General features: G+C 42.8%; 1 long non-coding RNA gene across 1 annotated transcript; it reads left to right on the plus strand.

Annotated features, from left to right (window-relative positions):
* The first annotated feature begins 305 nt into the window (after positions 1 to 305).
* Positions 306 to 19,146, plus strand: LOC117513260. Its single transcript, XR_004561518.1, has 3 exons — positions 306 to 390; positions 5,712 to 5,713; positions 19,135 to 19,146. It is a non-coding gene; the product is annotated as an uncharacterized LOC117513260 (long non-coding RNA).
* Positions 19,147 to 20,593: the final 1,447 nt, after the last annotated feature.

Genomic DNA, 20,593 nt, shown 5'->3' on the forward strand with positions numbered 1-20,593 from the left:
TTCATTTAACCCTTAATAGAATAGACCTACTGGAGCTGCCACCACTCCCTTCACTCAGTGAAGAAAGTATGTGAACCTTGGCAGGTGAATTAGTCAGCTCAAATGGGTCGTCTATGCCTAGTGAATGAATTCAGGTATTGTCTTCATTCTAATGCTGTTTTTATAATACTGTTTTTGTATTTGTGATTTTGTGGTTATATTTGTTAAAATACGAGGGTAGGCTGAAAAGTTCTAAGGCTCCCCATGAAGGAATAATGCATTAACTGCATTATAGTGAGCCTTAGAACTTTTCAGCCTACCCTCGTAAATGTCACATTTGAGTTTCACCATGAAGATTCGAAATAGGCTTAATTCATTCAGTGATAAATTTAGTCACCAACTAGTCGAATAGTGATTTTTATCAGTTGTTCCAACCCTACCAGAAATCATACCCTAAACTAACCTAAACTAATATTATAGTTAAGCTATGTTAATTTGTATCATCTAATGGAACAGCACAAAAAGTGGAAACTGGTGGGAATGCAACTCAAATGGTAAACTGGTTGCTTAGTGTGCAAAAGGTAGTGCACACATTCCCACATTCTCCAACTAATCTCTTGTAAAAGCTTAGTTTCAAATATGAGAAACCACACCCGATCAGCAGAGTTCATACAAGATATGTATGTTTGCAGTATCCAAGCATTTGTGCATATTGTGGATTTGGAAGAAATTTGGATTCAATGCCAACTTCCTCAAGAAAATAGCATTTTCTAAATGCTGTCCTTGGGAATGATTCATAGTGGGATCAATGCCTGGATTCTCCAACAAATGTCTTCTTTGCAATCTTGGATCTACTTGCGTTCAATCTTTTTTTTTTTTTTTTGAAGCTTTGATGATCTGCTACATTTCGTGAAAGGTGGCTTGGGAAATGTTTAACTTCAGTTGTAAGAAATCATACCCTATATTGGAAGAGTTCATGCAAAATATGCATGTTTATTCTTATCCAGGGACCAATGCATGCACTTGTGTTTTTTGTACATTTTTGCTCATGTGAAAGAGGTAGTGGATTTGATGCCTTCCTTTTTGAGAAAATAGCATTTTTACAGTCTTTACTGAAAAAAGTGAAACATCAGTGCACTTCATTCAAAGTACTTATTTATTGTAGATTGGTGTAATGGAAAATTGTGGTTTCCAGTTTAAATCTCCTGGAATCACTTTACCAAATTATAAATATACAGTACATTGTGAAAAGCTAAATATATATATATATATATATATGTGTAACAAATTACATCAATTTTTTTAAGTTGATCCAAAGTATAATTTTTTTCATTCTTGGTTTTACTTGCATTCCTTCTATTGTTTTGATAGGATTATGATCTGTCACATTTGATGAAAGTTGGCCATGAAAATGGTCAGTTGATGCTGCAAGAATTCATACAATATGAGTGTGTTACATCTAAGCTCTGTCAATTTCAATCATTGGACTGAACAATGTTATCAGGCTGGATGGACGGAAATGTCTGGACACAATTGCAGGAATCAACACAGTAGCTCTGGTTAGTAAAAATGTTTACTGAAGGATTGAGTGGGGTCTGGTACACAGCAAGGCAGTCAAAAATGAACAAACAGATCCAAAACATCAGGTGTAAGGTGTGGTCAGTATAAACAGGCAGGTGATCAAAACCCAACGTGGTAGCCTGACTTGGAAACATAGAGCACAGAGCTGGAAGCAAAGCCACAAGGCGCAAAGATCTGGCGGGGAACAAGTGCAACCAGTGGAGCTTAAATACACCCAGGTGATAAGCTACAGATTAGAAATAGGTGAGTGGAAAGTTCCAGAACAGGGTGTGGGCCACACAGAATGTAACACCCACCACCAAGCCCCAAGAGAGACGACAAGAGAGAGCGAGAGAGAGAGAGAGAGAGAGAGAGAGAGAGAGAGAGAGAGAGAGAGAGAGAGAGAGACAGATAGACAGACAGACCCAAGCAGAAAAACCCATCAAGAGAAATCACACATAAAAAAACACAGAAACCTAAACTAAGCCTAACAAAACTAGAACCTAAAGCAGGGGTGGCCAAGTTCAGTCCTCGAGAGCCACCTTCCTGACACTCTTAGTTGTCTCCCTGCTCCAACCCACCTGAATCCAATGAAAGGCTCACTAAAAGTCTGCTAACGAGTCTTTCATTGGATTCAGGTGTGTTGGAGCAGGGAGACAACTAAGAGTGTCAGGAAGGTGGCTCTTGAGGACGAACTTGGCCACCCCTGACCTAAAGTAAACATGGTAAAACAAAAAACACATGGCAAAACAGAAACACATGGCAAAAAGTCCAGATCACGACAAATGTGACAGTAAGTAACCAGTGGAGAGAATTCGCTGAAATGGCACAGTGCTTGCTTAGCATTTATGCGGTAGAGGGACTGATACCCACATTCTCTAATAATCCTCGTTTTCACAGTCTTGGATTTGTTTGTAGTCATTCTTTGTTTTTGATGATATTATGATTATGACATTTGACAAAAGTTGATCCTGAAAATCTTTATGTCCAGTATTGAGAAATCATACCCTATCAGCAGAGTTCATCCCAGCTATGTCAAGTGGAACCTGCTGAGGGAACAGTGAAACCACTCATAATCATTGGCGAATACCCCAAAAATTGTAGCACGCTTGCTTACTATTTAAGAAGGAGTAGTGTAAATGTTCTTGATTTGATGAAAGCTCACTATGAAAATACTCAGTTGATGCTGAAAGAATTCATACCCAAGCAGCATATTACATCCAAGCTATGTCAATTTGTATCATATGATGGAACAGTGCAAAAGCACTGGAACATTGGAGAGCTAGCTGAAACGGTTGAGTGCATGCAATGGGTTGAGTGGAGCTAAAGGGTCTGAGGACCACATCCTCCAGCAAAATCTTTCTGTTGTGTTCTTTGATTTACTTGCTTTTGTTCTTTATTTTTGATGATGTGATCTCCCATATTTGCTGAAAGTTGCCCTTGGAAATGATTACTTTCTACTGAAAGAAAGTATACCCTGTCAGCAGAGTTCATCCAAGCTATGTCAGTTTGTGTCTTCTGATGAAACAGTGTGACCATCAACAGCAGTGGTGATGGTCTTGCATCAATCTTGCATCAATCCCACTATCTCAAAAGAGATAGTGGGATAGTGGGTCCTTAAGTCCTTAAGAGACTTAAGGGCCGAAATCCTCAGATGTAATTTCAGATTAAAGGTATTTGGTTGTCCAAAAAAGAAACATCACTGGAGTCATATACGAGGGTAGGCTGAAAAGTTCTAAGGCTCACTATGATACAGTTAATGTATCATAGTTAGTTATTGTTGACAACAAGGGGAGCAAAGTTCACACAACAAAGAAAACACTGGATGTTCTGAATCTCTCCAATTTATGATAAGGTGTGCCTGTCTTTTATACTGTTGTGGGAGTACACAGTTGGTGGGAAAAAATTTTCCCAAGGTCACACACCTGGGGCTCTGTTATGTGGCAACAATTCAAGATTACACACAGAATTCACTGAAAAGTCCAGCCCAGCAACTGTGTGCACAGGCTATACACAGACAAGACCAGATCTGTCTAAGCCCCCTTCTTTGGGTATTTTCAGCTCACTTTATGTCAGATCATACTTTTTATAGCAGTGTGACCTGTTATATTTAAACCAAAGCTTTATTCTAATTATTTACCTTTTATTAGAGCAGTGCCCATAGGAAGTTTGTATTCCTATAGAAAATTGGGAGCTTAAGTAGATTTGTCATGGATGTATGTATGAGGCTGTGTTTGAAGGTGGGATTTGAATATAGTATTTCAGATTGTTTTAAAACTCTAATTACATGAAAATAAAATGATTCCTATTAAACAGATTAATGGAAGAGACTCAGATGAAATTAAACAGAACATTTAGAGTATCTGAAACAGCAAATCAGTATCCCACCTCCTGAACAGTTTATTTAAACTTGAACTCACAGCAAATATAAGATTTTATTCAGGTTATGTACTTAATGAAACATTGTACAAACTGTGGGAAAATATAATATTTTGTTCAGCTTATGTACTTACTGAAACATTGTACAAACTGTGGGAAAATAGAATATTTTGTTCAGCTTATGTACTTACTGAAACATTGTACAAATACCGGGAACTTTGTTGGTGTTATCAAAAAGCCAGAGTTGCCAACTCCTCAGTAAGAAAAGTAGCTACTGGCTGTCCTAAAAGTCATCAGAAGTTGCTAAATGACATCATCAACTAATCTGCCTATTATTTGCATATTATGATGTCACAACAGATGTAGGGGGAAAAAAACATTCTGGGAGAGATCATTGAATACATTATCAACCTTTTAATATTGTTTGGTAAATTCCATATTCAATTTACACAGAATTTTACAGAAGTCCAATTTACATGGACATCTGGCTGAATTTGAACAATCCATAAACAGTATTAAGCTTATAGACACTCCCAAATGTCATAAAACTGTCATGCTCTATAAGGATTTTTTTTTTAAGAGAATTAATGTTAAAGAAACCCTTTACTTGTGTTATTGTACAATTAATTTTATTTTTTTTCTATCTCTATTTATAATGATAATACGGTGAATGGTACGGTGGCATTGTCCTTTGTTCCTTTACTGTTGATGTATTTTTTGAAATACAGTTTTGAAAAAAAAACTGTGGGAGAGACAAAAAAGTGATTCTTCATTTATTTATTTTGCCATTAAAATTGCTATCACACCTCAAAATAAAATAACTTGCAAAGGCCAGGGCTTCTCAAAGTCTGGAGATGAAAAAGTCACAGCGCAGCAAACGAGGTAAGTAGGCTAAGCGAGTCCAAAAGAGGTTTGCCATTCAATGCGGGAGCAGTGTGGAAGCATCGCATGTGCGTGTTTGACCACGGAGGATTGTACATATCCCTCCGCTCAGTGCTTTGGGCTCTGTGGCTTTGCAGCTGCAGGCTGCAGCGGAGGCACTGATCTGAATATGATACTGGATCGCTCATTGGCCCACACGCTCCATACAAACCAACGAAGCAAACTGGCGGCCACACACACCTACCTACACACACACGCATGTGCACACATGCGCACACGCACACACAAAACAAATCCACTGCGCTGTCTGGAGTTAGCAGGAAGTTAGAATGAAAAGCTGGACTAATTTCTGCCGTGATTTTTTTTTCACTGCACTAAGGATGTACACAGTCTTTTGTTTTTGTAGTACACATGTGGATGTGACATGGTGAAGCGGAGCTGCAATCGTACTGAAATTGCGGATGAATTTGCGATAGACGTTAGCAAAACCAAGGAACCATTGAACATCCTTGTGACATTTAGGAACCGGCCACTCACGAACTGTGGCCACTTTAGTTGGATCCATCTAGATCTGTCCCTCAGAAATCACAAAACCTAAAAAAGACACCGTGGAGCAGTGGAATTCACATTTTTCTGCTTTAACATATAGATTATTGCGTAAAAGGGTTAGGAGGATGGAACGTACTTGTTGAATGTGGGTCTTCAGATCGGGGGAGTAGATCAGTATATTGTCAAGGTAAACGAAAGTGCATTTGTTAAGGAATTCTCGCAACACGTTGATTACTAGATTTTGGAAAACAGCTGGAGCATTAGTGAGACCAAACAGCATCACCAGATATTCGTAATGACCGGTGGGTGTGTTGAAAGCAGTTTTCCATTCATCACCAGCGTGAATGCGAACCAGATGATAGGCGTTCCGTAAGTCCAATTTGGTGAATATCATGGCTCCGTCCAGCAGCTCAAAAGCGGATGAAATAAGTGGCAAAGGATATCGGTTCTTTATCGTGACATCGTTCAGGCCTCGATAATCAATACAGGGATGGAGTGATTTATCTTTCTTCTCTACGAAGAAAAATCCCGCCCCGGATGGCGAGGAGGAGGGACGAATTAGACCAGCTGTGAGTGATTCTTGGATATATGTATTCATGGCTTCACGCTCAAGCGCAGATAGAGAAAATAATTTCCCCCTTGGAGGGGTGGCCCCTGGAAGCAGATCTATGGCACAATCGTACTCGCGGTGTGGTGGGAGTGACTTGGCTTTAACTTTACAGAACACGTCGGCAAGATCATGGTAACATACAGGAACTCCCTGTAGATCCGAACTATCTACACCAGAGGTACAGACTGGCTTACTTAGGCAGGCATTATTACAAGCAGGACCCCAGGACTCAATCTTCCCGTGAGACCAGTCCAAACGGGGCTTGTGGTGTTGTAACCAGGGGTGCCCCAGAATTACCGGGTGAGTCATTTTGTCGAAAATGTGGAAACTGATGTTTTCAAACTAGTTCTTAGGAATGGTCATACCAACTGAGTTTGGAACCTGATTTGACCTAATGGGCTACCTTCCACTGCATGCACCACCAGAGGACGTGGCAGCCGATACAACTTAAGATGGAGGGACCTGGCAAGAGATGACAACATCAAATTAGAATCAGCACCAGAATCAATAAACACTGGGCAGACTTGAGTTGAAGAATCAGACTTTAGCTCAGCGTTAATCACATTCTGTGAAGAGGGAGTAATAGAACTTTGACTCACCCGCACTACCGTTTTTGGCCGCACTGGGGCACCCCTGACCGGACAATGAAGAAGTATATAACCAGGCTGTCCACAATAGATGCAGAGTCCGTCCACACGGCGGCGCTCCTTCTCTTGGTCAGTGAGGCAGGCCCACCCCACCTGCATGGGCTCCTCGGCGGAAGTGGAGGGGAGGACGCTCGGATGACCGGAAGTGGGCGGCTGGACAAAGGAATGAACGGGAGCAGGACATTCATGGCATGGATGGTCCGACAGGCAACGGTCCATGCGGATGACCAGGGCTATGAGATCATCCAGATCTTCAGGCAAATCCACTGCGATCAGCTGACTTTGGATTCTTTTGTTCAATCCCCGGAAAAATACGTCTTGGAGTGCTGCGGGATTCCAATCACTCTTCGCAGCCAAAATGCGGAAGTCGATAGCGTAGTCGGCCGCACAGCGATTGCCTTGCCTCAGCCTCATCAGTTCACGTGCCGCTTCTCGACCCGGGGGAAGAGTGCTGAAAAACCTGCTGAAGAGATGTGGTGAATGCAGCCAGGGAGGAACAAGATGATGAATCTCGGCTCCATTCAGCCGTGGCCCACGCTGCCGCCCGACTGGTCAGGTGAGTGATGACGAATGCTATCTTCGACCGCTCGGTCGGAAACATTGGCGCCATCAGTTCAAAATGTAGTTCGCATTGGGTTATGAATGGCTTGATGTCTCCTGACTCACCAGAGAACCGTTCAGGTCGTGAGAGTTGGTTGCAAACCTCAGGTACCGATATGGGGACCGGTGGGGCAGCTAACGACGCCGGAATTGGAGTGACACTGGAAGTCGTACCAGTATTAGCTTGATGTTTCACAGCTACTAGGAGTTTCTCCATCTGAGCGCTCACCAAGTCCATAAAGGTGTCTTGCCGCTTCGCCAGCTCCCTGAGTCAGATGTTCAAAGCGGCCAGCTGGTCCTCCTGTTGCACTAGTTGCTGGCTATGGTGGCGTACTGCCCGCTGGAAGGGGTCAGCGTCTGCTGCGTCCATGATTGGCCAGATCGTTCTATCAGGCTCAATAGGCAGGATGGGCTGGACGCAAATGCACAACGCTGGAACACAGTTTAGAGGAGATGAAAAGTTTACTTGGTGAACAAGCTGGGGTCGGTACACAAAAAGGCAGTCCAAACAAAGCAACAGGATCAGAAACATCACGTGAGTAAGCGTGGTCCGAGTACACAGGCAGGAAGCCACAAGGCACAACGATCTGGAGAAGGACAGAGACAAACTGTGAGGCTTATAAAGCACCCAGGTGATTAATAGCAAACTCAGAACAGGTGTGTGGAGAAAGTCCCAGAACCGGGGTGTGGCCAGACAGAGAGAGACACCCACCAAAGAACCAGGAGAGAAAGGCAAGAAACAACCAGACAGTGAAAACCCAAGCAGAAAGAGAGCAGAGACAGGGCAAGAGATAGATGGAACACCAACAACCACCCAGAAAACCAAGAACCTGACAAACATATGAGAGTGGAGGAAGGTGCACACAGATGGACTACATTCTTTATAGCAGATGCAAGCTAAAAGAAATCATAGACTGTAAGATGGTGGCAGGAGAGAGTGTCGTTAGACAGCATAGGATGGTTGTTTGTAGGATGACTTCAGAGGTAAAGAAGAAGAGAGTGAAAGCTCAAAAAAGGCTCAGATGGTGGAAGCTCAAGGAGGAAGACTGTTGTGTGAAATTTTGCGAGCAGGTGAGAGAAGCACTGGTTGGAGGGGAAGCAATTTTGGACAACTGGAAAAGTACTGCAGATGTTGTGAGGGAGACAGCTAGGACAGTACTGGGTATGACATCTGGACAGTGGAAGGAAGACAATGAGACTTGGTGGTGGAATGAAGAGGTCCAGGAAAGCATAAGGAGAAAGAGGTTGGTGAAAAAGTTTTGGGATAGTCGGAGAGATGAAGAAAGTAGACAGGAGTACAAGGAGATGTGGCGTAAGGCAAAAAGAGAAGTGGCAAAAGTGAAGGAAAAGGCACATTGTGAGCTGTACAATAAGTTGAATAGTAAGGAAGGAAAAAAGGACTTGTACCAATTGGCCAGACAAAGGGACAGAGCTGGAAAGGATGTGCAGCAGGTTAGGGTGGTAAAAGATGCACATGGTAATGTGCTGACAAGTGAGGAGTGTGTGTTGAGAAGGTGGAGGGAATATTTTGAGGAGCTGATGAATAAAGAAAATGAGCGAGAGAAAAGGCTGGATGATGTGCTGAGAGTAAGTCAGGAAGTACAACAGATTAGTAAGGTAGAAGTGAGGGCTGCTATGAAGATGATGAAGAGTGGAAAGGCAGTTGGTTCAAATGACATTCCAGTGGAGGCATGGGAATGTCTAGGAGAGATGGCAGTGGAGTTTCTAACCAGATTGTTTAATAAAATCTTGGAAAGTGAGAGGATGCCCAAGGAGTGGAGACGAAGTGTGCTGGTTCCTATTTTCAAGAACAAGGATGATGTGCAGAGCTGCAGTAACTACAGAGGCATAAAGTTGATCAGCCACAGCATGAAGTTATGGGAAAGAGTAGTAGAAGCTAGGCTTAGAAAACAGGTGAAGATCTGTGAGCAGCAATATGGTTTCATGCTGATAAAGAGCACTACAGATGCAATGTTTGCTCTGAGAATACTGTTGGAGAAGTACAGAGAAGGCCAGAAAGAATTACATTGTGTGTTTGTGGAATTAGAAAAAGCTTATGATAGGGTGCCAAGAGAAGAGCTGTGGTATTGTATGAGGAAGTCTGGAGTGGCAGAGAAGTATGTTAGCGTAGTGCAGGACATGTACAAGAATAGTGTGACAGCGGTGAGATGTGCAGTAGGAATGACAGACCCATTCAAGGTGGAGGTGGGATTACACCAAGGATCAGCTCTGAGTCCTTTCTTGTTTGCAGTGGTGATGGCCAAGTTGACGTATGAGATCAGACAGGAGTCCCCATGGACTATGATGTTTGCAGATGACATTGTGATCTGCAGTGAGAGTAGAGAGCAAGTTGAGTCTAGTCTGGAGAGGTGGAGATATGCTTTGGAGAGAAGGGGAATGAAAGTCAGTAGAAGCAAGACTGAGTACATGTGTGTGAATGGGAGGGAGCCCTGTGGAATAGTGCAGTTACAAGGAGTAGAAGTGGTGAAAGTAGATGAGTTTAAATATTTGGGGTCAACTGTTCACAGTAATGGAGAGTGTGGTGGAGAGGTGAAGAAGAGAGTGCAGGCAGGGTGGAGTGGGTGGAGAAAGGTGGCAGGAGTGATTTGTGACCGAAGAATATCAGCAAGAGTGAAGGGGAAAGTTTACAAGACAGTAATGAGACCAGCTATGTTGTACGGTTTAGAGACAGTGGCACTAACAAAAAGACAGGAGGAGGAGCTGGAGGTGGCAGAGCTGAAGATGTTGAGATTCTCTTTGGGAGTGATGAGAATGGACAAGATTAGAAATGAACATATCAGAGGGACAGCTCAGGTGGGACGGTTTGGAGACAAAGTCAGAGAGGCGAGATGGTTTGGACATGTGCAGAGGAGGGACCCAGGGTATATAGGGAGAAGGATGCTGAGGATAGCCACCAGGCAGGAGGAGAAGAGGGAGGCCAAAGAGGACATTTATGGATATGCTGAGGGAGGACATGCAGGTGGTTGGTGAGACAGAGGAAGTTACAGAGGACAGGGTGAGATGGAAACGATTGATCTGATGTGGCGACCCCTAACGGGAACAGCCGAAAGACAAAGAAGGTAGAGTGTTTACTTTGTACGTATGCGCTAATGGGATTGAAGTCCCAATCCTCGAATAACTCTTTTCTTTGTGTTCTTGAATTTACTTGCATTCATTCTTTTTTTTTTTTTTTTTTTTTTTTATACAATATTATTATCTGCCACATTTGATGAAAGTTGGGGTTTAGGGCCCCTTCACATATAGTATGAATACGTACAACTCAGGAGAACTCAGTGTTTATTTATAGAGCCCTTTACAACACTCAAGGTGACCAAAGTGCTTTACAGTAAAATAAAAACAATATAGAATAAAAAATTAAAAACACATTAAAACAAAACAAGAAAACACAATAGAAGATAAAGTGTCAGCGTGCTACTCAGTGTTAAAAGCCAGCCTGAATATTTTAGTTTTGCATCTCAACTTAAAAAGACCAACATCAGTTATAGAATGCATATCAGAGGGCAGTTTATTCTAGAGTCTGGGCCCAGCAACAGAGATTCCCCCCAGTGCTTAGAGTTGGTTCTGGGGACTTCCATTAGCAACTGATTGGTGGACCTCATGGCTCGGTCTGAGTTGCGAACATTCAGAGTTTTGAACAGATAAGAAGGGGCAAGGCTGTTTAGCGCTTTCAAAACAAACAGTAACATTTTAAAATCAACTCTAAAAGAAACAAGAAGCCAATGCAAAGAATAAAGGACTGGTGTGACGTGCTGACATTGCTGTGTATTTGTTAAAAAAAACGGGCCTCTGCATTTTGCACCAGTTGAAGACGACCAAGACAGCGCTGGGAAACTCAAAAATAACGTGCATTACAATAGTCTAATCTCGAGCTTATAAAAGCATGAATAGTTTTCTCAAGGTCTACGCGATATAAAAAAGGTTTCACTTTGGTTAAAAGACGCAGTTAATAAAAACTTGCTCTAACCACACTGTCAATCTGTTTATGAAATCTTAAAGTGCCATCAAATATTACTCCAAGATTTCTCACAACCAATTTAAAGTGAGATGACAACAAGCCAAAATCAGAAGTTACTGAGTCACCAAACAAAATAAAATCAGTTTTATCCTCATTTAAAAGGAGAAAATTCTGCACTAACCAGAGTTTTACATCACCAAAGCAGTCTGTTAGACATTTGGTGGCATCCCCTCTGTTTGAAGACACGGGCAGATAAATGTGCAGATCATGTGTGTAGCAATGAAATGCTAGATTATGTCTGGCAAAAATGGACCCTAATGGCAGCATATATAGCGAGAACAAGATTGAGCCCTGTGGCACTCCAAATGACAGCGAGGCAACAGAGGAGGACAGGTCACCAGTCATGAATGAGAAACTTGTTTGTTAAATAGGATTCAAACCACCTAAGTACAGTGCCACAAATGCCAACATGATGTTTTAGGTGGGACAGAAGAATAAAGTGTTCAACAGTATCAAATGCAACTGTTAGGATCTTACTCAAACTTAAGAGTAACCAAGTTAGATTACTAGTTACCTTTTAGTTACATTCGGCAGCTGCTAATAAAGTAACTGTAGCAACACTGACATTGGTGAATTACCTCAAACTGTAGCGTGCTTAAAGCATTTGAAAGGGAGTGATGTCAATGTTTTAAAGAAAATAACTTCTTTACATTCTTGATTTTGCCTTGAATTTACTCTTTGTTTTTGACAAGTTTATGATCTGCCATATTTGATGAACACTGGCCATAGAAATGTTCTAGTGCAGCAGATAACAGAAACAATCGTGCAAATGGAGATAGAAGCACCACACAGTACAAATACTCCTTCAACATCACTCTTTTGAAAAAAAAAATGGATTTGCCACTTGAATTTTCAATAGGCAGCCAGGTCGGGGTCAATTAAAGAATTATACTGCTGCACTATTCAGTTGACACTTCAAGAAATCATACAACATCAGCATTTGACATCCAAGTTCTGTCAAGTTGTATCAGCGCCAGATAAGGTGCCTAGTGGGAAATTAGCTCAAATTCTAATATGCTTGCGTGACATCCAGTAGGTTGTGGGGTCAATATCCACATTCTCTAGCAAAGTCTCTCTGTTGTATTCTTTGCTTTACTTGCATTTGTTCTTTATTATGGCTGCCAAGGGCGTAATAAAATCATTGGCATTTATTTATTTATTTGTCTGTCTGTCTGTTAGCAAGATTACATTAAAACTACTGCAGGCATTTAAGCAAAATTTTTACAACAGTTAGATATTAGGGCAAGTAAGATTCAATTTTGGAGGTGATCCGGATTTTGATTCTGGATCGAGTTTCTCTTTATAGGCTTTGAAGGATTAGTCAAAACTACTTCATGGATTCTCACCAAGTTTGCACCACAGATACATATTAGGCCATAGAATACTCCATTAAATTTTGGAGGTGATCCGGATCTTGATTCTGTACCGAGTTTCTCTTTATAGGCTTTGAAGGATTACGTCAAAACTACTTCATGGATTCTCACCAAATTTGCACCACAGATACAGTGGGGTAAAAAAGTATTTAGTCAGTCCCTGATTGTGCAAGTTCTCCTACTTAGAAAGATGAGACAGGTCTGAAATTTTCATCATAGGTACACTTCAACTATGAGAGACAAAATGAGAAAAGAAAATCCAGGAAATTACATTGTAGGATTTTTAAAGAATTTATTTTTAAAGAAATTATGGTGGAAAATAAGTATTTTGTCACCTACAAACAAGCAAGATTTCTGGATCTCACTTCTTCTTTAAGAAGCTCTTCTGTCCTCCACTTTTTACCTGTATTAATGGCACCTATTTGAACTTGTTATCTGTATAAAAGACACGTATCCACAGCCTCAAAGTGTCAAACTCCAAACTCAAACATGGCCAAGACCAAGGAGCTGTTGAAGGACACCAGGAAGACAATTGTAGACCTGCACCAGGCTGGGAAGAGTGAGTCTACAACAGTCAAGCAGGTTGGTGTGAATAAATCAACTGTGGGAGCAATTGTAAGAAAATGGAAGACATACAAGACAATTGATAATCTCCCTCGATCTGGGGCTCCATGCAAGATGTCATCCCATGGGGTCAAAATGATCATGAGAATGGTGAGCAAAAATCCCAGACCTACACAGAGGGACCTGACAAATGACCTGCAGAAAGGTGGGACCAAAGTAACAAAGGCTACACACTATGCAGAGAGGGACTCAAATCCTGCAATGCCAGGCATGTCCCCCTGCTTAAGCCAGTACGTGTCCAGGCCCATCTGAAGTTTGCCAGAGAGCATATGGATGATCCAGAAGAGGATTGGGAGAATATAATATAATATAATAATAATGTCAGATGAAACCAAAATGGAACTTTTTGGTAAAAACTCAACTTCTTGTGTTTGGAGGAAAACAAATGCTGAGTTGCATCTCAACAACACCATATCTACTGTGAAGCATGGGGGTGGAAACATCATGCTTTGGGACTGTTTTTCTGCAAAGGGGACAGGGCGACTGATCCGTGTTAAGGGAAGAATGAACGGGGCCATGTATCATGAGATTTTAAGCCAAAACCTCCTTCCTTCACTGAGAGCATTGAAGATGCAACATGACTGGGTCTTCCAACATGACAATGATCCCAAACACACCACTCTGGCAACGAAGGAGTGGCTCAGTAAAAGGTCCTGGAGTGGCCTATCCAGTCTCCAGACCTCAACCCCATAGAAAATTTGTGGACGGAGTTGAAAGTCCGTGTTGCCCAGCGACAGCCCCAAAACATCACTGCTCTAGAGGAGATCTGCATGGAGGAATGGGCCAAAATACTGGCTACAGTGTGTGCAAACCTGGTGAAGACTTACAGGAAACGTTTGACCTCTGTCATTGCCAACAAAGATTATGTTACAAAGTATTGAGTTGAACTTTTGTTATTGACCAAATACTTATTGTCCACCATCATTTACAAATAAATTATTTAAAAATCCTACAATGTGATTTCCTGGATTTTTTTCTCATTTTGTCTCTCATAGTTGAAGTGTACCTATGATGAAAATTACAGACCTCTCTCATCTTTCTAAGTAGGAGAACTTGCACAATCAGGGACTGACTAAATACTTTTTTTACCCCACTGTACATATTAGGCCATGGAATACTCCATTACGTTTTGGAGGTGATCCGGATTCTGGTTCAAGTTTATCTTTATAGGCTGGAAAGGATTACGTCAAAACTACTTCACAGATTCTTGCCAAATTTGCAATTTTTTCCTGCTGGATTGGCTAGCGTGGAATTCTCCTTTGGCAGACCTGGCTCTAACACTTGCGATCAATAATATACTCCAGTGCAATTAAAAGGCCGGCTCATTCACCCACTCTTTGCTCACGCATCCAGTCTCACTACCCATTCTGCCCATGCCTGTAGGACACTTTGGACTTTTTGGACAGATCCCTAACTTTTGGATTCTGACTTTGCTCATTTGTTCAAAAATGACTTAGTTCAAGTGGTTATCATCATTCTGAGGTTCTATTGATTAATCTGCACAACAGAACAAACAACCCAGTATGAACCCCACAAACACAGTTCAGCCAGGTTTTTTGAAGCAGAGACCACTTGCTTTTTCAAATGACACATCTAAAAAAAATTGTGATTGTATTATTTGCAAGGTGGTGCTCTGGCATGTGCCAATGCCATGGACGCTAACTCCACCTTTGAATCGCTCACATACATTGTATTTGTGAATCAGTTACAGACTGTTTTTGACCTACTTCCTATTCTGGTGGCGGCTGAGGGGTCAATGTGTCCCCACTCCTATATTGGTGGTGGCTGAGGGCTGATGTGCCTGATCTCTATATCGTTGGCATCCTGATAAGCCCATGGGTTGCCTGGATGTGGCCGTGGGAGGTTACTGTAAAGATTTAACCTTTTTTTGTGAGGATTTAATCTGTGTTTGTCTTGTGAGTCTTAGGCTTGCCTGTTGGAAAAGTGTAGTGACACGGACCCACAACAGGGGGCGTAAATGAACGGACAATGGAAGGAGTCAAATTATAACACATTACTGGTGTGAATGTCACAACCAAACACAGCAGAATCAGAATGTGCAACAGTCAATTAATAAAAGGTGTCGTGTGGGCAGGCTCGACGATAGGAGACGCCCGTCTGGAAACGAACCGGAACCACACGATTTCCACCGCCACCTGAACCCGAGGAATACTGGAGCCGCCAAGTCCCGGAGTCCCCAGGTGGCCACCTTCCCGGCGTGTCGGATCTGGTACTGCTGGCAGAAAGCAAAAGACAGTCAAAGGGTGGGTGTGTGAACACCCAGTAACAATCCTGGAGGGAATGCCACCTCCACCTCTCACTCAGCGCGTTGCAGCGGTCTCAGCTGAAAAGGAGCGCCGTCTTGCACAGCCTCCTCAAAAACGACCGGTTCTCCTGCAAACACTCACAATAAACAGATTTACAAAAGGCTGAGGATATTACCTCCAGATGAAGATGATATCTCGGCAGTTTGGTGGAGGTGTCTTCCTGCTTTTGGCAGCCCACACAACACTTGCCTCTCACATCTGCAATCAATCATCTAATCCAGTGTAGTTTAAAAAACGACTCATTCATCCACTCCTTGCTAGTTCATTCACACACCTCCTATGCCAGCTGTGCCAAGCCACACCACCTGTTCCACCCACACCTGTGGTACACTTTACACTCTATCACTGGACTGGAATTTGATGACTTGTGCTCTAATCCTTCGAGTGAAGGTGCTTTTGTGACACAGAAGGGATAGAAAGCCCAAAGTTTGCAATAATACAGCAAGTCAGTGAATGCAAGTCTGTCCAAACATACACTAATGGAAGTGTATCGACTGATGTCAGATACGGGTGGAAAGCAGGAGATCACACACATACTTTGACGATGCATTAGCTTTGATGGTGCTATGTTGAGAAGCTTTGAACACACACAAACCCCCACTTACACAAACAATCTTCTTCCACACAAACACACACATTTCCAATAATGGTCTTCTCAAAAAAATGGCCAGACCTACGAAGAGTTACTGGAAGCCCCACAGGAAATCCATTTACCTTCCTGTGCAATCATCACATACTTTTCTAAAAACACTCTGGACCTAGACTATTGCTATGGAGACCCATCGTTTCATCCCTGACACTACGTCATTATCATGTGCAGCATTGTTTCTGTGAAAAGGTTGTAATCCCTTTGGGCAGGTTGACAGTGGTTACATAACACAACATGTAGATTCCTCTGTGCAACCAAGAATATAAGGAATTCTCTGAGAAATATTACACAGGGCAACACTTTCCTGCTGAAGACAGAGAAATAATTCCACAAAAACTGCTACAGAGTGCAAACTACTGTTAACTACTGCTGTCTGAACTGGTTTCATTTAATCTACAGTACATGCTAAGTGCGGATGCCATCACAGAGGTGGTGATCAGTCGACAGCTCTGCCCCTCTCTTCACTCGAGTGTCCGAGACATGTGGCCGAAGGTCAGATGATAGACTACAAAGTCGATCATCCACCTCCGGCTCAGGGTGTCCTGGTGCCACGTGCACTTATGGACACCCTTGTGCTCAAACATGGTGTTCGTGGTGGACAAACTGTGACTAGCACAGAAGTCCAACAACTGAACACCACTCGGGTTCAGATCGGGGAGGCCGTGCTTCCGGATCACCCCCCTCCAGGTCTCACTGTCGCCACCCACGTGGGCGTTGAAATCCCCCAGGAGAACAATGGAGTCCCCAGTCGAAGCACTATCTTGTACCCCTCCCACGGACTCCAGGAAGGTCGGGTACTCTGCACTGCTGCTCGGCCCGTAGGCCGAGACAACGGTGAGAGACCTGTCCCCGACCCGAAGGCGTAGGGACGCGACCCTCTCGTTCACCGGAGTGAACTCCAACACTTGGAGACTGAGATGGGGAGCAATAAGCAATGCGACCCCAGCTCTCCGCCTCTCCCCGTGGGTGACGCCAGAAAAATGAAGCATCCAGCCCCTCTCCAGGAGTTGGGTACCAGAGCCCAAGCTGTGTGTGGAGGTGAGCCCGACTATCTCTAGTCGGTATCTCTCAACCTCCCGCACAAGCTCAGGCTCCTTCCCCCCTAGCGAGGTGACATTCCACGTCCCAACAGCCAGGGGCTGTGAGCATGGACCAGGCTGCCGGGCCACCCGCCCTCGACCGCCACCCAATCCTCTCTGCACCCGACCCCCATGGCCCCGTCTGCAGGTGGTGAACCCACAGGAGGGCGGGCCCACGTCACTCTTGCGGGCTGAGCCCAGCCGGGCCCCATGGGCTAAGGCCCGACCACCAGGCGCTCGCGCGTGAGTCCCAACCCCAGGCCTGGCTCCAGAGTGAGACCCCGGCTCCGCCATACCGGGCGACATCTCGGTCCTTGATCTTTTACTGGTCATGGAGGTTCTGAACTGCCCTTAGTCTGACCCGTCACCTAGGACCTGTTTGCCTTGGGAGACCCTACAGGGAGCACAAAGCCCCCGACAACATAGCTCCTAGGATCATTCGGGTACGCAAACTCCCCCCACCATGATAGCATGGCAGCTAGAGGGGGAGCCTATAACATGTTCAATTTGCAAAATCATGATTAATCCAACCTAGTCTCGCATTTTACTAACCCTACTCCTACCCCCAACCCTAAGCTTAACCATAACCTAACCCTACTCCTTCCCCTAACCCTAACTATAAAAATTTTGCACTTTTCGTGACAATATGACGAACCAATAGATTAATGTAAATTTCGTGCTGCTGAACCGCGACATGCCGTGAGACTGGGTTGGATTAATCACACTTTGCTCTGTTTTGTTTACATGTCACTGACTTGGTCTGGAGTTAGTTGTAAGTGTTTTTGAGAGTAATAACTGGATTAGATGCCTGTGCCTTTGGACACTGTTTTGCACATTTTAAACCACAGCACTAGATCAGAAGTTTTACGTTTTTAAAATAGCCGCAAGAAATTCATGCAGTCAGCGCAGCCTTTCCCAGTGAGACATGCAGGTAAAGTATACATTAAATACTTTTCATTCCAAAGTTAACTTGCTTTAATAACTGTCATTGTTTTATCTCAAATGTGGGAATTTGTTTACCAGCGCGTTTGGCTTTAAAATTAAAAGCCAGACTGAGCTCCAACAGGCTTAAACAGTTTTTGGGAAATTTTGGAGATCGCTGTTGTATCACAGCCATTTATGGAACATTAAATACTTCTGGTTTTGCACTTACCTCTTGTGTCTTGGTTACCTGCATCATGGGGTCCAACCCAACTTAGTGGTGTCTAACCATAACAATATGACACTGACCAAGCATAAAAATGGGAAATGGAAGACTTTCAACTATATTCTGGGAGTAACAAGGAGATTAAGGACTTTGCTCAAAGGATCTGAGTCATTTTCCTTGTATGATGAAGAAGACAGAATTGTGGATCCTCCGGACGCAAGGACACCATCACCTCTCCAAAGGCATTAAGTATGTTATCAAAAGCAGGAAAAGGATATAGGCTACCAATATATAGCCCTAGGTTTGAGTTCTGGTCGTGCTATTTATCTGTGTCCTTAAATAAGACCTATCATCTATAGTGTGTCAGTCACCCACTTGTAAACGGGGACTGGCCTTGGCTGGGGAAGTAACCTGTGTTGGACTGATATCCCATTCAGGGGGGAGGTCTTTCACCCAATTCTAACATTCTGAAAGCATCAAAGAAGATTTTTCAACCAGAGACAGCAGGTGGAAAACCGACTGGATAAAATTAATGTGCTCATCAATCTGAATTGTTCTCAAAGCAACTTCCACCCTTCATGCTTCTGATTCCTGCCCAGAAAACCTCTCACTTCTGAGTTTGGCATCTCAGTAGCAATGCTCCAGTTAAAGGGAATGACAGGTAACACGGTGGTTGAATAGGTTACTGTACAGCCATGACTAATTAGGCGACGCAACACAAGCCCTTTGAACCCTGTGCCCTAGTTTGCACTCAGTTTTTGATTTTTTGTAAATATGAAAAATGAGTTGGTCACACCCAAAATGGACTTGCTCTCTACGTATGTGCATAGGATAATGCACCTGAAATGGTGCACCACAGACATTATGGCCCATAATCATAAGTGACAAATGGAAAAATGTTACCCTTACTAACAAGGACCCCTGCTGCGTTCACCATGCAAAACAAGGCACAGTTTTTCGTGCTGTACAGATCATGACCAGTAAAAAACAATTCCACCTGTAGGTTTACAAAAAATATTTGGAAAAAAGCAGCTTCTTGCAGCAGTACACAGGTCAGAAAAGTGCAGATGTGAGCATAACAAGGTGAACAGACAGATACGGCCAGGCAGCGCATGGATGAGGAGGAGGGTGTGGAAGCTTTTCAAGCAAATAATTCAAACTAACACATGCTTGTAGTCATAGAGCACCTGCAACAAGGTTCACACATGCAAACACACAACATACTTTTCAAACACACTCATCATAGCATAGCAGGGTCTGAAAATACCAGCTGCTTTTAGTTGAGTGCCTAGTTGAGATTTGGCAGAGCTGTGTCCTCTATCATCATAAAATAAAGTGGACAGGTCTGATAAAGTGATAAGGATGCAACTGAGAGTAATGCCATTGGCTTTGATTCACACAAACATACAAAGTGGTAATTTATGGGTTACAAAAAACTTCTCGACATAGGTAGACCATCAGTGACTAAATGCTGAGACAATGGGTTTTCTGTTGCTGCACAAAGCAATGAACTGAGGGTTTTTGACTCAGTAATAAACCAGAACTTTTTCTTGCAACACAGAGTAAGTGGGTGAGAGAGGTGGCGGACTTTTGATTGAATCATGGGAAAGATCACAAGTAAATGGAGAAAAAGGCGAAAACATGAGGCTCCGTATGGAAAATAAGCTGTAGTTGAGAAAAAAGGTCTTATTTTTCCAAGAGATCATAATGGCATATTTTAATTTCTTCAATTTTCAATTTCAATTTCAATTCGATTTATTCAATTTATAAAGCACCAACTCACAACAGTGTCACCCCAAGGCACTTTACACAAAACAATTCAAAAACAATTTAAAAAGAATTAAAAGATTAAAAGCTCCATTAAAAGATCAAAAAAGTACAATAAAAGAATAAAAATTACAAAGAATTACAAAGGATGCTAACACAATATGCTAACCATAGGACTGAGAAAACAAATGTGTCTTAAGTGTTGGGTTTGCACCCTGTTTTTAAAGAAATGAGAGGCACAAACACTGAAAAGAAACCAGTCAGAGAGAGACAAATATATATATTTTTTGCTCTGCGCAGAGGAGGAGAACAATGAAGCAGCTTGTAAGTGCTCAGCTACAAAGCTCTCCTAAAATCTCCTCCTCTGGCGCAGCCTTTTATTTAG

This window comes from Thalassophryne amazonica, chromosome 7 (assembly GCF_902500255.1).
Source record: "Thalassophryne amazonica chromosome 7, fThaAma1.1, whole genome shotgun sequence".
Taxonomy (NCBI): domain Eukaryota; kingdom Metazoa; phylum Chordata; class Actinopteri; order Batrachoidiformes; family Batrachoididae; genus Thalassophryne; species Thalassophryne amazonica.